Raw genomic sequence first — 15432 nt, forward strand, 5'->3', positions numbered from 1 at the left:
GCCGAGGCGGGAGCCGGAAGCCGTGGCCTGATCCCCGGGAGCAGCGCAGAGCCAGACCCGCGGGCACCGGGCCAAGTCCACACGCGATGGTCCATGTGGCTCCGTGTCGGACGGGCCAGAGGCTGCGGGTGCCGCGCTCGGGGTCAGCAGCCAGCCAGATGTCCTTCTAAGCTGGAGCCCAGCAGTGAGGGGACACACAATTGCTGCCTCACCCCATGGCCGCGTTGGCTGCCACAGACACTGGGGAGACGAGATCTGGAAGAGGAGAGGTCTGGTAAAGCTTCACAGAGAAAGACAGAAACGAGAGGGAACGGGGTGGGGGGGGGGGGAGCAGAGAGACAGAGATGGAGACACCGAGAGAGACAGGGAGGGAGCGAGTGGGAGGGAAAGTCAGGGAGTCGGGGGAGCTGAGACGCCCCTGATGCCCCCTCACGCACCTGTGTGGTGTGGCTGCCCTTGGAACCAGCTGCTTCTGACGTAGTCCAGGTGCACGGTGGCCCTGAGCTCCTCCAGAGAGGTGTGGGGTGACGCTCTTGGGGTGCACGCATACTGTGGTTCTGGTCTGAGGGACACGGGGGACTCCTGGGGGTCGCCCTGTGACAGGTTTCCATGACCCGCAGTCTGCCTCTCCCCTGTGGACACTGGCCCCTGGTGCCCAGCGCCCCCACTCCTCAGCACAGCCTGCACAGCCGTCAAGGCCGCATGTCCGCCCTGGGGTGAGGGACGGCCTCACGGCTGCCCAGGGGTGAGGGACAGGAAGCAAGCAACACGAGGTCAGCCTGCACTGCCTGCCCTTGCCCTGGTGTCTAAATGACATCCACTGAGGACTTCAGTAAAAAATTCCAGGATTAACTTTTCTGCCATTCATGTTTTCCAGAAATTTCTTAAAACAGATCACAATGGCTACAGGTGACCTTTTCCTCCTTCCCTCCACGCTGGGGTCCTGGCCCAGCCCAGCTGCGGATGGAGGGAGGCCCCTGACTCATGGGAGACGGGTCCCAGGGGTGGCACAAGCCCGTGGTCGTGGAGGTGTCCAGGCGGGGAGATGCTGGCCCTCGCCCCGGAGCCGGGCGTCAGGCAAGTGGTTAAGACATCATCACAGGTCCGACGGTGGCCAGGGAACTCACCCCACTCACCAAACCCTCAGAGCTGGTCCTTGGGGGCAGCTGTCAGAGCAGGTTTATAAGCTAAAAGCATCCACCTCTTAGGAATGACGGTGCGTCACATAACAGAAATATGATTTCTCCCCTCCCATCGCTAGGTCAGACCTGGGCAGCCGCAGCCTCGTCCAGAGGCTCAATGTTGTCTGAGCAGTATCTCGGGATGCTCGTGGCCTTCTCCTCAAGGTTGCTGCCTCATGGTCACAACACGGCTGCCACAGGTCCAGGCATTGTGTGTGTGTGCAGACCAGGGAGAAACAGGGAGGAGCCACTAGCCATATCTGCCCCCATTTCTCCTGAAAGCAAAAGCCCCAAACGTCTCCAGAAGACTGTCCTTTAGGTCCCAGGGCCACTCTTTGCTGCAAAAGAGTCTGGGAAATAAGGAACAGATTTGACCTACTCTTGACCGATTGCCTGGGCTGAATATGTTGTCTCTGGGGCAGACACTACCACTGCATACCCATTCTTTCCCTCTTGATTTTTAGGAATGGAACCCCTCAATTTTATCTGTATTACCCCAAATAAAGCCCGATTCTCTATCTCCTTTACAGCGTAAAAATTAGTAACAGGAAATCCCACTGAAATGGAGTCGGGAGGCTTGGTGGGGGAGCTCTCAGCCCTAGCTCATGGTCAGTTGCAGACCCAATGGGAAGAGACATACTTGACCTTGCACACTTCCCTGATCCAGCAACAGCTCCTCCAAGGAGAAGCCACCACACTCGGAACGCCTGGTTTCCTCTGATGGACTTTTAGTTCATAACCACTTTCCCAACTGACCCCTTTTCTCCTTAAAGAAGCGTACCTCTCCTTTGTTCCCCAGATTTGCCTACAGTTTCACCAGCGCTTACTGTCCTGGGCTGCAAGTTTCTCTTCCTCCCCAATAAACCCAGCTTTTGCTGGTAAAGTAACTGGCAGTTCCACGTTTGAGGTTAACCACGGCCAGGCGTGCCCACGTGCCTAAGCTCCGCTCCTCCACCTCGACTTGCTGGAGGTTTGCGGCTGAGAGCTGAGAAAGAAGGGAGCAGAGGCTGTCATGGAGGCCTCGAGGCAGGAGCTCTGGCCTTCTGCGGGGCAGCTGAGTGGCGCACATCCCAGACCTGCTCATCAGACCGGCTGCTGGTCCTCCCCAGATGAAAACCTTCTCACCATCTCCACCTTTTCCCCTCGGGTGGCGGTGAGACCACGGCAGGCCCGTCCTTGGGCCTGGGCTGTGGCACCGGGGAATGGGCTGGACAGGGAGGGACGGGCCTCAGAGGTCAACGCTGAATTGTAACTCACACCCATCTTGAGAGTCATAAACACAGACCATCACGAATGTCAACACTTGGAACCATGTCGTCCCCCGGAAAGTTCTTTGAGGCAAGGCCTCCCCGCCTCCACAGAGGCCACCGTGGTTCAGACTCATCGTGCCTGTTCTGGAATCACAGGAAATGACCTATTATGTATCCGGCTTCTCTGGCTCACAAAACGTTTTCCAGATGCATCGGTGGTGTGGGTGCGTCAGGAGCTCGTCCCCCCCAGCTGTGCGGCTGTGGGGGGGGCCCTGAGGGCGCCGGTCTGGGGCCGTGCTGAGTGAAGCCGCTCTTCACGCTCGCGTGCGAGGACTCGTGTAAACATATGTTCTCACTTCTCCTGGGCAAACGGAGTGGAATCTCTGGTGAGTGCGTGTTCAGTGTGTCAGAAACGCCCAGACCGCTGTCGCAGGGGCCGCCTTTCTTCCAGCGAAGCCCGAGTCCCACTTGCTCCGCACCCCCGCGCTGGGGGTTTCTGCCGGCCTTTCTCCCCCGCGCTGGGTTTGCAGAGGCGTCTCCCTGAGGGTCAACGAGCGCTTCCCGCGTGATCGGTGGCGTTGAGGACGCTTGGATGTGCTCGTGAGCCGCTTGCGGGGCTTTTCTGGTGAGGTGTCTCTTCAAGTCTTTGGCTCATTTTATCTATTTATTTATTTTAGAAAGAGCAAGGTCTTTGGCTCATTTTAAAATTTGGATTATTCATCTTTTTAGCCTTGATTTTTTAAGGCGTTCTTTATATATTATACATATCTACCTGTTGATCTTAAAAATAAAACAGTTCTTTTGCCAGAAAAAAAAAAATGGATTGATTGAGGAATGGCGGAGAATGGCAGTCCGGGACGGCAAGCTGTGGCAAACCACCCGCTAGCACAACACACAAAGCAGAGGAACACTGTTCGGTGGTGAGTAAGGAGGATGTCCGGAGGGTGGTTTTGAATCCCAGTCCGTTGGAGAAAAGCGGAGTCAGTGTGAGGCGGTTTCTCACAGGCTGAGCTGCGGGCTGGTGGGTTTTCTGTAGGAGACGCAGGACACATCTTCCCCTGTTGGGGCCTGCAGCTGAGGCTTCTCGCCTGCTGAGAGTCCTGGCCGGGTCTGTCGGGGACTCGCGGGGACACAGGGCCCTGCGCTGTGGCAGCTCCCCCTGCTGGCCTCCGGGCTCCACTTCAGTGAGGTTTCCTTTACTTTTCACATTTCCCACTTTCGATCAAGATTTCTTTTTTCTGAAAGCATCACTGATCAAGAGTGAGGTTTTCCGGATTCCCTGGCCTGTGTCCCTTGGCGCCAGGAAGGACCTTTCCTGGGTGTCATGTCCCACGTCGGAGGGAAACTGTACCGACTGGAGGCCCATTGGAGTAACGAGGAATATCAGGAAGGAGAAACTCTCAGACACTTCCTTCCGGTGTCCACATTTGTCAAGGTCGTAAGCACTGGGCATCATCCCCTTATCGCATATCATTTTTGTACAGGTGTGACGGGCAGCGAAATACAAAACTCAAAATAATTATACAAAACAAAAGAAGTTATATGATAATTCCAAATTGTGTCATGGTTCTAAACCAGGAATCTAGGTCTGAAAGGAGCCAACTGAAATATTGATTGGGATTTATTCCAACTTAGAGGGGAAAGATTCTCCTTACAAGGGCAAAGCCGGAGTCCTGTATACCTTCTGGGAGTTTCTGCCAGAAGCAGCCAGGAACGCTGACTAGTGGATACTGCAAGAGCACACTGGAAGAATTAACCAAGTACATTTGGGGAGATACCATGTAGATATAAATACGAAACAACAGCTGATGAACTTTTTGCAAAAACAGCACAACTTCGAAGACGTTGTAAAACAGTGTTGTTATCTCAAAAGAACTGTTTGGAACCAAATCTGCTATGGATAATACAGCCTGTAAGCCTGCCAATTCAGAGACCATGAGTTTGGATAAGAATCCAAAGTCAGTTACTAGTTCAGAAGAAAGAAGGCTTTGTGGATTCTGAACCTTCTAACCCTTGGAAGAACGCAAGTGAAAATGAACCTGTCCCGGGATCATAATGAGGCTGTTTCTAAAAAGACACGCTCCAAAGAAGAGGTTTTCCCCTTTCACAAGGACTTGGATAAAGCAGAAAGGGGCACTGTCTTCCTACAAAAGAGAGAACAACAGTGAGAAGAAGGGATACTGGCCTGGTCCAGACGTCGTGGGAAAGCTGTGTGGTCAGGCGTTGTCCGCTCCAGCTCTGGGAACTCTGTGCTTCGGGGTCACCAGACGGCACGCGGGGCCAGTCAGGGTTGGGTGCCTTCCTTGCATGTGTCCCGTGCATCCGAGAGCCTGTTCCCTGGAGTTTGGCGGCACTCTCCAGCGAGGCTGAAGATGATCCTTCTGGAGACTATCTTCCAACAGACGAAATCTCCAGGTTACAAGGGGTGATGCAGGTCACCGTCCCCCCGGGAGCGCACCGTGGAAACATCGCTCGGCCAAACGGTGGTTATTTTTAATAGAAGCAGCGAGGCCTTGGGCCCAGTGAAGTGGATCCCCCTCTATCGGCTGTGGGTCGGAGGAGGCAGGGGCCACGCGGGCCGGATGTCCTGGGACTATCTGGGAGCGTGAGAGTGCAGGAGTTCCAAAGACAGTGGATCCGAGATTCAGAAGGACCCACGGCAGTGCTTTCGGCCAAGGTGTGCAGAGGGTCTCGACAAGCGTTGCCAGTTGAGACTTCGTGATGCCGTCAGTGAGTGTGACTAACTCTGAGGACTGAGGACGGTGCGCACGGTGCCAAGTGTTGTAACACCCGCCACACAGCGCACATTTGTCGAAGCACCTGACCGGTATAATGGGTTCTCTGATCGCCGTGAAGTTTGAGAGGGGTCCCCAGGTAGGGGTTCTCTTTCTCACAGAATTTGAGCCACAGAAGAAGCAGTGGCCTGTCTGCAAGGGAAAGCTTCGGTCCAGTGACAAAACATACAGACCATGACTAAAATGTGTTTCTATCCCTGAGATACGGAAGCGACATCAGATCCATTTGCCAAATGTGGAATGGCCCATCAGGCCGTCCGGGGTCTGGGAGCAGCGCAGTTCTCCCCGAACTATGCCTTGAGCAGGCGGGACAAGCAAGATAGGCACAGTGGATTCCGCCAATATCTGTTGGAGATTTTGCCCATAAGGAGGATGGCAGCTGATCTCAGAGGGACAAATGATTAGCGTCTTTGGAATCAGCTCCAGTTAGCTCAGAGACACAGCAAAGAAAAGATGTCCAAGGGGCATTTGATTTACTTATTCGGCTACTTCTGGTGGCTCCTGTCAAATTCTAGAATGATTTCCGCCTTTGGGGAGGAAGGAATTCCAGCATGAAATTTTTCTAAGAGATCTCAGCCCGATAAGTGAACAGGAGCAGAGGAACTAAGGAGAAAAGGGCCTGGACAGAAGGGACTGGGCTCAGGGACAGGCACCTTTTGGGTTGATGAGAGACCCCACTCTGGGAGCTGTTTCCGTGCTCCGAGGCACGGGCTGCTTCGTGGCAGTGGGGCTGAGCACAGAGTGTCAATACAGACAGAGAGAGATTCACTCCCAGTCTGGAGGGTGGGTTCTCTGATTAAGAAAGAGGATTGGGAAAAGCCAAGAGTGCCTTGGAGCCCCAGCCCTGGGAATCAGGAGGACATTGGACAAAGTTGCCTAGAGGGTCGAAGGGGCCCAGAGCACTTCAGCTGGTAACAATCTTTTCCCCAGTGTCCTGGCCCTTTGTCATAATAGTAAAAACCATGAAGGTTTTGGTTTTAGGGGCCTCCATTTGCCAGAGTTGGAAATTGAGAGTTTTAGCGGTCTTTGTTTTCGGTGACTCATCCAGGGTTCAAGCAAGCTAGTTTGCCAAATTGACTAAATCTGGGGCAGACATCGTTTCACGTTCCATGCTGGTCCTTGTAACTAAAAGAGAAAGGTCCCAGTTTGGCCCCTTAAAAAACATAGAGTTAAGTGTTACCCGGTTGGATTCAATGTCTAAAGGAAGACCAGAACTTTCTTTAAAGACGACCTGGATTCAGTGACCATAGCATAATGAATGGAGTTGTTGGCTTGCTGTGTTGCACACCCAGACTAGGGAGATGTTGTGTGTCAGCTCTATTTCAATACAAGAAACAACAGAAGAGTGAAAGGGTTTGACTAATATTCTTTCAAACTACCATCTGTCATAAGCAAAATAGAAAAACAGCAAACAAACTGGGGGAAAAAAGTGGAACTACGTGACTAGTTGTCAATATGTTTACATATTAAAAGTTATTTTAAGTCAATAATATAAAGCCAAGTATTCCAATGAAAATATAAAAGAAAAAAAACAACGAAAAAGAAAACATAGAAGAAAGAAATGAACAGATAACGTGTGAAAGAAAAAAAATACCAAAGACTTATAATATAAAAGATATTTTCAGTAATAAAAAAACACTTGTAATGACAGCATCAATTCTATTAGCTGTGTTGACTTAGACAACGCGTATTAACTTTCTAGGCCTCAATGTACTGATCTGTGAAATTAGGATTAAAATTAGTAACTAATTTACAAAACTCCCGTGAGACTATATAAGATAAATATGTAAAGAACTCCCCACAAAAAGTGCTCATTAATTTTGACTATAATTTATCATAATTTTACAAATTTTACCCCCCAAGTAAACACATTTAAAAAACACCCATTGCTTGTAGGGATGTATGCAAATGTGCACGTACGTGTTGCTCGTGGTTACGTAAATTGAAATTAATATCTAAGAGTTAAATTTGAAATTACAATCTTGCTTGCACTGGTATTAAAGTAGAAGCGACTCGGAAGTCCAGGGTGGGAATGGAGTATTAGCTACGAAGAACTGTAGTTAATTCATACGATCAAATACTCTTCGCCCATGACAGTGATGCTATGGATTATTATATAACGTTTTAAAATACCCATGTGCGTGTGTGACAGTGCAGGTCACAGATAGCGTGTGGCAATCCTGGCGTGCAGAGAGACCGGCTGGGTGTGTGGGCACGGCGCGAGCAGGTGAATCCTGACTCCCGGGGCCATGCGCAGGCCTGGCAGGAGCTGCTGCGCTGCCCGAGGAGCGGCCCAGGAGGTCCGCGGCCCCAGCCGGGTGTGTCTCTGCGGGTTCCTTCCAGGCGGGCGAGGCCCCCCGCGTCGGGCCTGCTCGCACGGAACCCGCGCCCGGGCTGGGGTCTCTGAGGACCGCCGGCGAGTGCAGTGACTACTCCAGGTATCAGGCGGGCCGGGGTCCTCGGTCGTGCAGGACACTGTCTGTGGCCCCCGTTACTGTGGCGTCCGCGCAGGCCGCACCGCCGAGCTGGGGGCGCGGGGTCCTCAGAAGACTCGAGTTCAGGGGTCAGGTTTTAGTCGGTCGAGGAGGCCGGTGGAGGCTCGGAGGACGGGACGGTGGCAGAGACACGCAGACCGGGAAGCCCAGGGGTCGGGGGCCGGCAGCCATTTTGACTTCGTTCGGTGGTCCGCCTCGGTCTACAAACTGTCGTTGCTTTTTAAAAAATATTTACTTATTTATTTGAGAGAAAGAGAAGGAGAGCGAGCGAGGGGAGGGACAGAGGGGGGAGAGAATCCGAAGCCGACTGCCCGCTGAGCACAGCCTGACCTGGCACCGTGACCCTGAGGTCATGACCTGAGCCGAGCCACCAGGCGCCCCTCTGTCTACGAACTGTGTTTTGCAGAGACGCAGCTTTAGATTCCTGGCCACGTTCGGAAGCTGCAAAATACCAGTCAGTGGCCCCCCACGGTTTCGAGAACTCCAGAGCCGTGGTTGGGTCCTGGGATCGAGGTCCGCGCCTGGGGCTCCCTGCTCAGCGGGGAGTCTGCTTCTCTCTCTCCCTCTGCGGTTCCCCCTGCTTGGGCGCGCTCTGTCTCTGTGTCAAATAAATAAATAAAATCTTTAAAATAAAATAAAATCCTGTGGTTTAGTTGGTCCATTTAGTCAGAAGTGTGCATGTGGAGGCCTGCAGTGTTCGCACACAAGACTGGCCGGGGTCTCAGGGCCGGGGGAGGGGCGCCCTCAAAGCAGTTTGACGGCTTGCATCCCGTTTCTTAGAGGTTTGTCTCTAGAGCAAAGAGAAAAACCCCTGAACAGCACACTTTGAACAGCAAGAGTCTGTTCCGAAAGAAATCTGACCAAAGCCAGCACATTTCCAGTTAGGAACAGTTTGGTTCCAAAAAGGAGTGGGAGCAAAGACCAAACGAGTGCTCTCGTTTAAAACATCCCCAGTAAAGCCTGGAGAGCTCAGAACGCGGAGAGCGCGGGGCTGGAAATCCAGGAGACACGGACCCTCCAGCCCAAGGGTCTCGAGGAAGCAGGGAGGTCAGCAGGCCCTGTGGCCACCGCCACCGGCCTGCTCGCCAGCCTCAGGGGGTTGGGCGTCTTCTCCAGCCCCAGGTAGTGTTGACCTGAAAAATAAAACCGCTTTTTATTTTACCAGCAAAAACAGATTCATTTGGGAATAGCAGAGAATTGCAATCTGGGACAAGCACGCTACCGCAAAACCACAGCATAGGTCAGTGTAACAAAAGAGAGGAGCGCTGTTTTATGGAGAAGGAGGACGTTGTTTTGCAAGCACGTCACCGGGGGGGGGGAACCAAGAGTTCTGCGCGATGGTGGTTTCACGCTGCCTGGGTTGCAGGGGTGGTGGGTTTCTCCCAGGAGTTGCTCCCCTTTCCTAGCATTGAGGGTCCTTCTGTACCTGGCGTGGGCGGTGGGTGCGAGGCCCCCCGCCCGCCTCCCCACTTCCCTTCGTTAACTGTCACACGTCCTTCTCGGGACACGGGTCCTGTGAATAGTTTTCCAAGTCTGCACCTTGTCTGTTTCCTAGACGGTCCTTTGGAGCAGCTTTTATGATTATGTCTCTTGGCATCCTGTCCCCGAGGCCTCTTCCCTGCGGTCTCTGAGCTCTGAACACCCTTCACTACCTGCTCTGTGGCGACATTGCTCCTTTGCGGCCTGTGTGATGTCATGCTCTCCCAGCGCAGGGCTCTGGGGGTCCGCGGCATGGGGTGAGGATCCGGCGCACAGCCATGGGCCCCTTGTGACCTTGCAGCCCGCCTGGCCTGGTGCTGCCCTGCTGTGGACTCTCAACCCGGCTTCCCCACTCCAGGCTCACCCTGCGTCCAGCCATTGGGCTTGGCGCCAACGCCACCGTGGTCGCAGACCAGCCTGGTGCGTGCAAACCAGCGGACTTCCCTGACCTCCACGCCCTCCCCAGGGAGACCCGGTCCCTTCCAAGCTGGCCCTCCCTCCACCCTGGGTTTCCTGCAGGTCCTTGCACCCTATCAGGGCTCGCTCACTCGTGGTGCTAATGTCTCCCTAAGCGTCCCTGACTGGATGCAGACTGACGTACGGAGAGATCAGGGTCTATGGCTAGTCTGTACCCGCATCTAATCTGTATGTAGATGTCTACCTGCTTTATTTTTAAAGCTTTACTTATTCATTTTAGAGAGAGAGAGATGGAGGGAGGGGCCGAGGGAGAGAGAGAATCTCAAGCAGGCTCCCCGCTGAGTGTAAAGCCGGACACGGGGCTCCATCCCACGACCCTGAGATCATGACCTGACCCGAAATCAAGAGTCAGACACTCAACCGACTGAGCCACCCAGGCGCCCCCTACCTATTTTTTAAGAACAACTTTTTTTTTTTTTTAAGATTTTATTTATTTATTTGACAGAGAGACAGCCAGCTAGAGAGAGGGAACACAGGCAGGGGGAGTGGGAGAGGAAGAAGCAGGCTCTTAGTGGAGGAGCCTGATGTGGGGCTCGAACCCAGAACGCTGGGGTCATGCCCTGAGCCGAAGGCAGACGCTTAACCGCTGTGCCACCCAGGCGCCCTATTTTTTAAGAACATCTTAACCATTGCTAAGTGTCCAGTTCAGCAGCGTTAAGTGTGTTGGCGTGGTCGTGCAGCCATCCTCCCTGTCCGTCTCCAGAACGTTCCATCCTCACAAACGGAGACCGCGTCCTCATTAAGCTCGACTCCCCCCCGCACCCCCCCCGCCCCAGCCCCCGGCACCCACCATCCACTCTGTCTCTGTGATGTGACGACTCCGAGGACCTCCCGCGGTGTTGGTCCTTCTGTGACGGGCACTCGGCATCTGTCCTCCAGGCCCGTCCATGCTGTGGCAGGTGTCAGGGTGTCCTGCCTCTTGAGAGCTGAGGAATGTTCCATCACCAGTATGCCCGCGTGCTGCGTCTGTGTTCGCCCGCCTCGGCCACTGGGGTTGCCGCGCCGTCCGCTGCTGTGAAGAAAGCTGCTGTGGTCATGGGTGTGCACGCGTCAGACACGATCTGTGGATGACCGCAGCAGGGCTTGATGGTGGTGGTTGTGACCGGGCGTTGGCTTCGTGCTGAGCAGGGAGCTGAGGCTCAGGAGGCCGCATGGGGAGGCGGGGGCAGAACCTCCAGGGCTCTGGGCTTCTAGGAGTCAGAAGACAGACAAGCAAGCAAGCGTGCCCGGGGGCGTGGGGCAGGCCTGCGCTGTGCTGTCCCCGTGGGCCCGAGAGTGTGAGCGCTGTTCACTCCCTCCCCCACACGGTTGGGACTCTCTCACGTGCACTGACATGCTCACACACACTCAGACATAATCACACACTCACACACGTACACACTTACATGACAACATGCTCACACATAACCACACGCGTGTACACTCACGCATATAGTCACATACATGTTCACACCCAATTACACGCTCACATGTACACATGTGAACACACACATGTTCACACAGCCACACACGCGCATGTACACACGCATATGCTCACACGTGTTCACACCCAACCACACGCTCACACGCATGTACGCACTCACGTGCTCACACTCATGCATGTGCTCACACAGTTGCACTCATGCATGCACACAGTACAATGTCTCACACACATGCTCAGACGGGTATATACACACACAATTATACACACCCAGAATTGTGTGCTCACACACACTCTCTCACACACACCCTCCTTCATTCTCAGCTGACCCTCACCTACTTTTCCGGGAGTCTGGAGTGAGGGGCTCTGGGTGAGGACCCGGCCCCGGGCTGGCAGCCCCTGAGCTCCCCTGCTCACGGCATGGCTGCTGGGGCCTCCCTGGGAGCGCTGCCACCGGTCCGTCTGCTCCTGGGGCATCTGTGGAACAGTTTCAACTCTGGCTGCTTCTCCTCTGGCACTCAGAGGACTTTCCTGCCACCCAAACAGCAGATGGTCAGGAAATGAAGACTCGGTCCAATACCAACCAGAGGAAAATCTAATTCAATTGGCAAAGTGGATGGTGGGAGAAGCATGTGGGTCAACACGTGCCATCTTGTCAGGGTGCTGGCCTTCAGAGACTGAGGGCCGACAACCAACAGCTGGTCCAGGGCTGGGGCGCTGGAGTGTGGGGTCTTCTCGGCTTCGGCCCCGCTCCCAGGTGCGCAGGCCCGAGCTCCCTTCTACCCGACCCAATTGCAGCTGAGTGTCTGGGTCTGACCCGCAGTCGGATGCTGTGACAGGCCGGGCACTGTGCCTGCACTTCATATGCCGGGTTGCTCGGGGCTGAGCGCGACTATGGGAGACACGAATCCCAAAGTACCCGTGGCTTAAGCAAGGAAGACGTTTCTTTCTTATCCCGTAGAGGCCGCCCCGGGGCAGGCAGGCAGGGCTGGTGTGGTGGCTCTGCGCTGTCAGGAGCTCAGGCTCCTCCTGTCGCAGGCCGTGCCACTGTCAGCGCACAGCCTCCCCTCGTGGCCTGAGGTGGCTGCTGGGGTTCCAGCCACTGTGCTTGCATCCCACCCAGCAGGAAGGAGGAGGAGACAAAGAGAGTACACCCTACACTCTAAGACGCTTCTCGGAAGTGTCTAGACACGTGCACTCCCATCAAAGCCCAAAACTGAGTCACGTGGCCATAGCTAGATGTAAGGGAAGAGGGGGAAGTACTTCCCCAGCATCCATGCTCCCCAGTGAAGCTGCAGGTTTCTATGACTGAGGAGGAAGGGAGCGCAGAGCGGAGGGCACTTAGCCGTACCTAATTTTGCTAAGTTCTAATTCTTTCTAAAGCTTAAATCTTATTTATGTGTTTTGTCAAGTAGCCTGATTACACAATAGGAAATCCAACACACTTTGTGGTGAAACTTCTCCCTTCTGCTCCTGGGCCCCAGGACTGGCCCAGCGTCCCTGGGGATTTTCAGAAACGCAGGTTCCAAGGCCCTTGCCCTAGACCCACCGAGTCAGCTGGCCTGGGGGTGAGGCCAGGAATCCATGTCTCGTGCTACTCTCAGGGGTGCTGAAGTCGGAGGCACCCCGGCTCGTCTGCATCCGAGGAAGCCCGCTCCCCACGCCGTCCTCCCGCGGCTCCACGGAGCAGCATTCAGAAGCGTGCGCCAGCCCCCACCCCGTAGACAGCTTGGTGGAGACGCAGCCCACACTTGCCCGCGTCACTCACTCGAAGTGTGCATGTCGGTGGATTTCGTGTATTCAGGGCTGAGCGTCCGTCACCATCGCCTGTTCTAGGACACGTCGACCCTTCCTTTTCATTTTTAATTTCCTGTGTGAATAAGCCTATTCAGGTGACTCAGACATTTTGAGAACGCATCCTCCGTGCCTGCCCCTTCCTGCTCACTGCCCTCACACCCAGGCGAACTCTGTTTTTGGGTCTCTGTTTCCTTCCAGAATCTCTCTTTGTGAAGCGGTGAAGTGGGATCAGGCATGTGGTTTTTGTCCGCACACACAGGAGGGCCGGGCGCACCCTTGTGTCCTGCACGTTGACCTTCCCTGCCTCTTCCGCCTGCTGAGGGGCCCAGCTGGCAGGCCCTGGGGTTCTGCGGGTCACACAAGGAGCAGGACCAAGGCCTCTGGCACCCCCCCCCAGGGCTCCTTCTGTCCACGGTCAGCTCTGGGCTGCTGCTCGGGGGCAGTGACGTCCCTCCTCCCACACCCCAGCCCTCAAACCCTGACCCTGGCCTGGGCTCCTGGGGTCCTGACGTGCACTCCCCTATGGCGTGGCTCTCCCAGGCTGTGCGCTCCCTGGGGCTCAGCCGGGGTCTGGGGGTGTGTCCTCAGAATGTTTGTGGGGTGACTGCTCGAGCCAGCCTGTCCCTGCAGCCCCACATGTGACTCGGGACCTTGGGCTCCCACCCACTCCCAGAAGCCTCTGTTTTCTGCGCTGGGAGTTGGGACGTGCCCGCATGGAGCCGTGGGCAGGACCCAAGGAGAGGTGGCCGTGGGGCTGGGGAGGCAGAAATGTCCTCCTCTCCTACCCTCCGGGGGAAGAAAAGCAGCCCTGAGCTGTGGTCATCACTCTGCCTCGTCCCCACACCGTTGCCTGCAGCCGGCAGGGGGCGCGGGGCGCCTGGGTTGGGGAGGGGAGGGCTGCGGGGGGGGGGGGGCGGTGAAGCAGGGGACTGAGCAGGAGAGGCCTGGCTTGGCCAGGCTGGTGTGGGGGATTTACTCTAACATTCTGTTGGGCACAGTCAACGGAGGGTGACACAGCGTCTCCAAACCCCGAGATGCTGCTTGACGCCCTCTGGGTGGTTCGAATCAGAAAAAGGGGCGATCCCAGCAGCGAGGTTGTGGAGACATTGGAACCTGGGGCACGGCTGGGGGGACGGGAAATGCCGGCCAGTGTGGGGGCTTCTCTGAGGGCTGGCACAGGACAGCCTCGTGACCCAGAAGCCCCACGTAGATAGACAGGAGAATGTGCATGTGAACGTTCGTGGCAGCCAAACCCTGGCAAGAACCCCAACGACCACCATCAGGGGATGGGTAAGTAGAACGCGGTCTGTGGGCGGCGTGAAGGGAGCAGGGTCGCCAGAACCCACTCCGGGACAGCGGATGGGCCTTGAGGGCGCGATGCTGTGTGTGAGGGGAGCCGCGTGCTGCCCCCAGAGCCAGGTCCCCTGGTGGCCACGTGCCTGCCCTGGGCTTGGGCCGTGGCGGCGGCTGCGCGGGTCCCTGCCGGGCTGACTACCGCTGGGTTGCACACCTTACAAGGGAACTTTAGCGCATGTGAATTATGTCTCAGTTGAAACAAAGGACGCGCTCGGGGTGAAGATGTGGCCAGCATTGGTCATGACGCGCCCAGTGCGCTCGCTGCTCAGCGTTCCTGCCGTTTCCGAACATCTCAGGTCTGTCGAGGTCACGTTCTCATTCATTTTACTCTGTGGTTCCTTCTCCGGGGAGATGTGGTGAGAAATTGCAATCTGGCCGACAGAATCGAGTGCACGGCCGCGGCTAGGGGGCGGCCGTTTGGCCCGGGCGGGGTGTTCACCGTCCCTGGACCCTGCTCGGCTGTCCCAGGAAGACACAGGGGCATCTGTGAGGCCGCGGCCTCGCACCTGGAGGGATTTCCGCGGGGCTGGCAGTCATGCCTCGGGCTGCGGGGAGGGCGTCCTTGGGGCTGGACCCCACGATGCTGACTTTCTGGGTCGTGTGTCGTGGGTACAGCCCAGAGTTACAGATGGCATCTCCAAGTAGATTATATAACAAAACTCTGTTTTACGATTGGCCCTGAGAGAGAAGGCCCCCAAAAGCCCGGCTGGCCTCACTACCTCTGGCCTCTGGGTGTCGCTGCAGGCAGGCCTATGGGGAGGTCAGGGTGAGGCCACACGAGAGCCCCTGGTGGGACCCAACGCAGCAGTGAGCACGCCACGTGCTTCCCAGTGTGCACACCGACTGCCGCGCGGCCATGTGGATACAGCGAGGTCCCCTTGCCCCCCAGCCATGTGTGAGCCAGCTGAGAGAGCCGGGACGGCCCCTGGGGTGCCGCTGGCACCTGCCCGAGGGAAGGGTAGACGCTTGGGCAGTGGTGTTCTGAGCAGCCTTCTGCCCGCTCCACACTGCCTGCGGGGGGTGGGGGGCATGCAGCCGTGGTCCTCCCACGGGCCGGACACGCCGGTGCTCTCAGCGGAGGCAGCAGACAGGCAGGACTTGGGGCGTGGGGCCTACCCCACACACAGCGTCCAGACTGCAGCGAGGCTCGGGCCTGCGGGCCTTCCCCGGCCCTGCCCTCCT

The 15432-nt window shown here is 56.0% G+C and overlaps 1 long non-coding RNA gene across 1 annotated transcript; it reads left to right on the plus strand.

Annotated features, from left to right (window-relative positions):
• Nucleotides 1-433: 433 nt before the first annotated feature.
• LOC113270104 (uncharacterized) lies at nt 434-6874 on the plus strand. Its single transcript, XR_006411700.3, has 4 exons — nt 434-773; nt 878-3056; nt 3228-3351; nt 3677-6874. It is a non-coding gene; the product is annotated as an uncharacterized LOC113270104 (long non-coding RNA).
• Nucleotides 6875-15432: the final 8558 nt, after the last annotated feature.

This window comes from Ursus arctos, unplaced genomic scaffold (genome assembly GCF_023065955.2).
Source record: "Ursus arctos isolate Adak ecotype North America unplaced genomic scaffold, UrsArc2.0 scaffold_33, whole genome shotgun sequence".
NCBI lineage: Eukaryota > Metazoa > Chordata > Mammalia > Carnivora > Ursidae > Ursus > Ursus arctos.